A 7,900-nucleotide genomic window follows, 5' to 3' on the forward strand; every position below is an offset into this window, starting at 1 on the left:
ATCTCTATACGAACTCGTAATCCTACGTTGGCGTATATGTTCATATTCCGTGCGTGCATCCATATTGTATGTGCGCGTGTCTGAGCATGCATGTTGTCTGTGTGCTCATAATTTTGTGTTCTTCTTTATGTAAGTTCCTCTGTGAATGATTGCAAACATATCCGTTCTCTTTGACGTAACACCTAAGGGATAGCATTTAATATCTTGGACTTGTATCCTGCCATGTTATTGACTGATATCATGGTAGCTGTAGGATACAGCAACGGTATGGAAGGAGAGAACGTATGTATAATACAAAATATACTTTGTAATAATATATAAGCAGATAGGGAGAGAGAGAGAGAGAGAGAGAGAGAGAGAGAGAGAGAGAGAGAGAGAGAGAGAGAGAGAGTGTGTTGAGAGGGAAATAATTACTTTTCGTTGGAAGTATGAAATGTGAATAAAAAGAGAGAGAGAGAGAGAGAGAGAGAGAGAGACAGACAGAGTGGGTGCTGTGTGTGTGAAAGAGGGGACTACATTTGTGAGAAAGGGAGAGTGAGAGTGAGAGAGAATGATGGAGAGAGAAAGAAATGATTTGGACAGAGAGTGAAAGAGACGGAAAGATTAAACCTGCGTGACAGCGATGGAAGAAAAGAGCGTAAATCTATGATAATCGAAGTTTAGATGATCAAGTATACACATACATACACATGTTCATACATACATACAAACGCACACACACAAACACACACACACACACACACACCACACACACACACACACACACACACACACACACACACACACACACATATATAAACAATATCATAAAATATCAAATTACAAAAAGAGATTTAAAAATACAGTAAAACAATAAAAAAAAATAGAATAAGGATTCGAACAGATAGCTGGAAAGGCACCGCTATCAAACTATTTTATACCGGAAATTACCTTATAAGGAAGTACGGTACAAAATATAAGCTGTTACATCAGAATTCCGATAACTCTTTTCATTCAATCGATTCGGTGTATTTTGCAACTAATTTTAAAAGCTCTTATGAATGAGGTTTGCGAAAATCTCTCTGCTGGTAGACAGCCGTGATTGTAATATTCGCTAATGTATTTTTATAGCTAATATAATTACTCCTATATAGTTTTTGTATTTTCGTCTTTGTACGTTTGGGTAGGTGTAGGGTGCATGTCTGTGTTTCTGTTTGTCTGTGTTTCTGTTTGTCTGTGTTTCTGTTTGTCTGTGTGTGACGAGTAGTTATTATTGGTTTTTTTTTATGTCAGTGTTATGTTTGGTTCACGAGCTGGCTGGTTGATCGGTTGGCTGGTGGGCTGCTAGGTCACTGGGCTCTGGACACTCGACGTGGTTTCTTCAACCAGACGCAACATGACAATGAAGCAATTAGTCTTGTTGGATGCAGATAGCCGCAAACATGGCTGTGTGGCTCAGAAGCCCTGTTTGAAATGACATGCTTTTGGATTCAGTTCAAATGCGTGTCACCATGGGCAAGTGACTTCTAACGCAGTCGCGAACCAACCAATACATGGTCAGTGAGCTTGATACACGGGAAATAAGAGCTAGAAATAAGAGTTAAAACCCTCATTTAAACCACCAATAATAACACTGAAAATTATGACACCCGTAGTCGGGCGAACGGGCCTGAAAAATATCTTCCCCATACTTGTATAGCCAATGCTAAATATTTCATAATATTTGTATACACGTGGATCGGTTTCTGGTTTGACATACACTCTTATCTTCATCAGGACGTATTACCGGATGAAAAAATTCTTTGCTTTGGGTAAAAGAAAATACAGGTGGATCAATTAGTTTTGGTTTTATTCAACATATTCCCTCCGCACGTACTGCAGCAATCCTTCACCTTTTCTAAGCCCGATAAACGAACTCGAAAGGTGCGGCCTCAAACCAGGCCTTTCGCGATACCCTTAAAGCCAAGAGTTTTCAGCACCTCCTCGTATATATATATATATATATATATGTATGTGTGTGTGTGTGTGTATGTATATATATATATATATATATATATATATATATATATATATATATACGTGTGTGTGTGTGTGTGTGTGTGTGTGTGTGTGTGATTCATATTTGTGTGCGTGTGTCTATGTGTTTATTCCGCCACCGCATGACAACCAGTGTCGTGATTACGTCCGCGTAACATGGCGGTTCTGAAAAGAGATCGATAAAATAAGTATCGGATTAAAAGGATATAGGTAGTGTAGTTGATTTGCTCGATTAAATCCTTTAGGGTGGTGCTCCAGCAAGGCTGCGGTCCAGTGTCTGGGGCAAGTATAAGATACCCGGAAAAAAATCTATGAATACTTATTCATAAGTAAAAATGTATGTATAGGTATATACATACGGACACATGTATACGCTTAAATCCATGTATCTACACATGTATTTACATACATACTTACAACGATGAACACTTATACGTTACAACGAATATATATATTCATATACACACCTGGTTCGTGCGCTCATGAGACTTTATACAGCCGGAGTTTTGACATTGCTGTGGCCTGTCAACTTGAAGAAAACCGGATCAATGAATCTAAGAAAAATCGATGGTTTTCTTTAAAATTTCAGCTAACAGTTTGTTCACTGATCCGTGGCTTCTGTCAACCCATAATTAATCGTCCTATGTGCGGAAATAGCAAGATTCAAAACGATGACATGGCAATTTATTCTTAATAATTTGTGGCAGATGTGAGATCTTTATAAACAATTATTTATTGTAAAGGAGAAGCTATTCTCTTGTGAAGACGTTAATAGCAATTAGCATATTCACCGGAACTTATTAAGAATAGATATTCATGTCATCGTTTTGAATCTCGCTGTTAACCGTGTGCAAGACAATTTGTTAACTATTCTGTTGTGTCAAAAGGTTTTCAACATTTTGGTAAGATATTCGTGTTATTCGTTGAGTTACGATAAAAGCAAATTGGAATTCAAAGTAGAGGCTATCGTGTTGCGCCGTCTGGAGTCGTTTTTCTCTAAGTTCTTTGATTCCATGCTGTATCAGTTTTTTGTCATTCGAGATAATGACGCAGGAAGTGAGCAATGAACCGGAACGATTAATAGTCGATGGTAGAGAAACACTAATAAAAAAAAAACAGGAGGAGAGAAGGTGGAAAAAGGAGTAAACAACGCCGACGACAACGACGACTACGACGTCGATGATGATGGTGAGGATGATGATGATGATGATGATGATGATGATGATGAGAAACGTGATGATGAGGAGGATGGTAAAGTTGATAATGAAGAGAATCATGATGATAATCAAGATGATGATGATGATGATGATGGTGATGACAATGAAGTTGATAAATGATGTTGAGGATAACAACGACGTCCATGATGATTGGGACAAACATGGGGACAATGATGGTGGTGGTGATAATGGTTGTGGTGATGACGACGATGACGACGATGGTGATGATGATAATTAGTCGAAGAATCCATGACAAGAACAGAAAGATTTACGCAGAGGGCAACTGTAACTTGAAAAATTAGATGCAATAGTAAAAAGAATATAAAAAAAGAATTGATGTCTGACAATATTTTAATAAGAGATAACAAAATTATTTTAATTAGGTGCACACATTAAAACCTTGTGAAATATATAACTTGCCCAAGGATGCAATGCAATCGACAAAGAATAATAGACGATGGAAATGCATAAAACTAGAGAAGATCGTTGATAAAAATAAAGTGACGAAATACTCAAAACAAATGAACATTTGAACAAAGACAAACATTTGCTGAGAGGAAAATAGTTTGTGTGTAATATTGGTAGAGAGAAATATACGGCAAAATTCTCGAAGTATCTATAGACACACACACGTGTGTGTGTGTGTGTGTGTGTGTGTGTGTGTGTGTGTGTGTGTGTGTGTATGTGTGTGAGCGTGTGCGAACACAGATATATGTGTGTGTGTGTATATGTACCTATATATATGTGTATATATGTGTGTGTATGTGCGTGCATATTTATATCTGTATATATATGTGTGTATATATATGTATATATATATATATATATATATATATATATATGTATATATATATTTGTTGTACTTGGGGATGGTCATATTGCCAGTTTAGCCAATAAAAACACACGCACTGTATATTTGGTGTTAATTTGCTTCAGCTTTATATTACATTAATCTTAATCTTAATCTTATTAAGATTAAGATTAATGTAATATAAAGCGGAAGCAAATTAACACCAAATATACAGTGCGTGTGTTTTTATTGGCTAAACTGGCAATATGACCGTCCCCAAGTACAACAACATCTGTTTCAACACACGATTTCACATCAAAAATCTTGCAAAACAAATATATATATATATATATATATATATATATATATATATATATATATATATATATATATATATATATGTATATATATATGTAGTTCCCATCGCGGTACTAGAATATGATGCAGTTCATAGTTAAAATTTAGATATGTAGTTTTTTTTATACATTCTTTTACACTTCTACTTGTTTCAGTCATTTAACTGCGACCATGCTGGAGCACTGAAGGAATTTAAAAAATGTAAGTTGCAATGTACGGATGGCCGTGGTTATAATGGTGGTGGCCTCAGTAGTAGTAGTAGTAGTAGTAGTAGTAGTAGTAGTAGTAGTAGTAGAAGTACAAAAGAAGGAAAGAGAATTATGAAAAGAAAATGAAGAATTAAGCTTATCAGGGAAAAAGGCGAAGAAAACAGAAGACGAAGATGAAAAATAATGGGCGAAACAAGTCAAACGAGCCGGGAAAGGCGTAAAATGAGGTTAATAACTGGCAGAACCAGAAGCGCAAGAGCAGCATGCGTAAGAAGGACACAGAGGGAAGATGTTTCTGAAGAAAAGATAAATACATTCTTAATTACGTATGCAGACATTAATCATGTGGAGATATATGACTTGCTCAAGGACGCAATGGAGTATGTTAACAAAGGACATAAGAAAATAATGTATATATATATATATATATATATATATATATATATATATATATATATACAGACACACATGTATATAGACACACATATATCATCTTGTGTCTAGGGAGAGTCATCATTGGAAAAAGAGGAAAATTTAAGACATACCCACGCATCCTTTCAATACCACTTCTTTATTTTACCAACGAGCTATTTAATAGCTTAATGTATTCATTGAAGGATCAAACGGTTTTTCGTTTCCTGTGTCAGATTCCTTTTGTTGCAATTCGCGATCGCTTCAACGGCAGGACATGGGAGCACATCATTGATGAGGTTGCGAATGAGGACGATAGGAAAAGGTAAGAACCGATTGGTTGCCCAATTATCACATTAAACAAAGCAATAGATATTTAGTTGGTAAAATAAGTAAGTGCGAGTAAACCAGTGCGTGTAAGTATGCATTTTTGGTCAGTGGTGACGTGTCCTGTCTTCTTATGAGTGTCACGGGGTATATGTTGCTGACGAAGCGAAAAAAGGAAGAAAAGCGCATCTATCTATCTCGCCACCGCGCTGCTGAAGAATTTTCGTTTGCTACTGATATATATATATATATATATATATATATATATATATATATATATATATATATATATATATATATATATATATATATGTATATATATATTTCTGAGCGAGAAATATGTAGTAACAGTACTGGATTGTAAACTCTATTTGCCAAAGCAAAATAGCAGTCCTGTTTAGGATGATGTTACTACTGTTTAGCCCCATATATATATATGCATGTAAATATCTATCTATCTATCTATCTATCTATCTATCTATCTATCTATCTATCTATATATATATATATATATATATATATATATATATATGTGTGTGTGTGTGTGTGTGTGTGTGTGTGTATGTGTGTGTGTGTGTTTGTGTGTGTGAGTGTATTATAAATACACGCATACTTATATGAAACACTTATGTAAAAGTACTTCATTCTAAAAGTTTTGAAGTTCGCAATGTAGTAGTAGTAGTAGTAGTAGTAGTAGTAGTAGTAGTAGTAGTAGTTGCTGTAGTGGCAAAGGAAAGAAGAGATAAAGTAAAAGTAACAAAGAACCAAGCAAAAAGATAAATCGGAGGAAGAAAACACAACGAAGACGAAGAAGATGACGAAGAGGAAAAATAATAAGAATAACGGAAAGAAGATAAACAAGTTAGACAAGATGCAGGAGAAGGAAAAGGATGAGGAAGAGGGGGGGGGGTAATAACTTGCAGAACAAAATGGAAAAGAAGGACAGAGTATGAAGATGCTCGAGAAGAAACGATAAATACATTCTTAATTACGTATGCAGATCTTAATCAAGTAGAGTTATGTGACATGCCCAAGGATGCAATGCAGCATGCTAACAAAAGATAGATGAAGAAAATACATAAAGCTGTAGAAGAATGTGGACTTCAGAGAAAGACGGAAACAGTTAATGATCAGAATAGAGATATTTTGTACGAAAAAAATTATTATAAAATGGAGTCAAATGTCACAAGAGATAAATTCTCTCTACAAACCACTTTGTATACGCACGTATCAGCACATATTGTTGTGTATATGTAAGGGTGCGTGTGTCTATACATACATATACACTCATATAAGCATACGTATTTGTATGCATATATAATTTGGGTATATATATATATATATATATATATATATATATATATATATATGCATACACACATACACACATACAGACACACACACACACATATATGCATACATATATACCTCTAAACATCCTTGCCAGCATGGAAAACGAACATTAAATGATAATACTAATTGTCTATATCTAAAGCTATATATGTACATGTATATATACATATATATATATATAATATATATATATATATATATATATATATATATATATATATATATATATATATATATACATATATATATATATAGATATATATATATATATATATATATATATATATGTACATACATACATACATATATATATATACATATATACATATATATATATATGTATGTACATATATATGTGTATATATATATATATATATATATATATATATATATATATATATATATATATGTATGTATGTACATATGTATGTACATATATATGTGCATATATATATATATATATATATATATATTTATATATATGTATGTATATATATATATATATATATATATATATATATATATATATATATATATATATATATATATATATATATATATATATATAGATAGATAGATAGATAGATATACATATATATATGTATATATATATATATATATATATATATATATATATATATAGATAGATAGATAGATATACATATATATATATGTATATATATATATATATATATATATATATATATATATATATATATATATATATATATATATATGTATGTATGTAGTAAATGAATAGAATCCGTGAATCCCGACGGTTATCTCACCATTAATTTTTATGACTTTTAGATTTCCTCCGTAATTACGAAACATTATATTAGCATTCTGCAACTCTTCTATGTTCTTCAGGTTTTTGCTTCCTGTTTACCCTGACCTAGGTCACTTCTGTTTTTTTATCCTCTTCCCTCAACCCCTTTAATTGTATAAATAATGAGACTGCATAATGAGCTTGTCTAACCCCTCTCTCACCCCACCCTCACCCTCTTGCCTCTGTGTCTTTTCCTACCGTTTTATTACCAATTTTCCTATATTCTTTTCCGCCCTTAACTCTTTGTTGTCTCTCTGGTAATTGAAATCTCTTTTGAAGTGACTCCACACAAGCGAATTACACTTAATTTATGACACTCTGTGCTATAGTGCGGAGAATAAAACATACTTTACCTTCAACGCCATTCTGCTGTCTGAGTATGGAGACTTAT

Source organism: Octopus bimaculoides, chromosome 9 (genome assembly GCF_046866305.1).
Source record: "Octopus bimaculoides isolate indiv1 chromosome 9, ASM4686630v1, whole genome shotgun sequence".
NCBI lineage: Eukaryota > Metazoa > Mollusca > Cephalopoda > Octopoda > Octopodidae > Octopus > Octopus bimaculoides.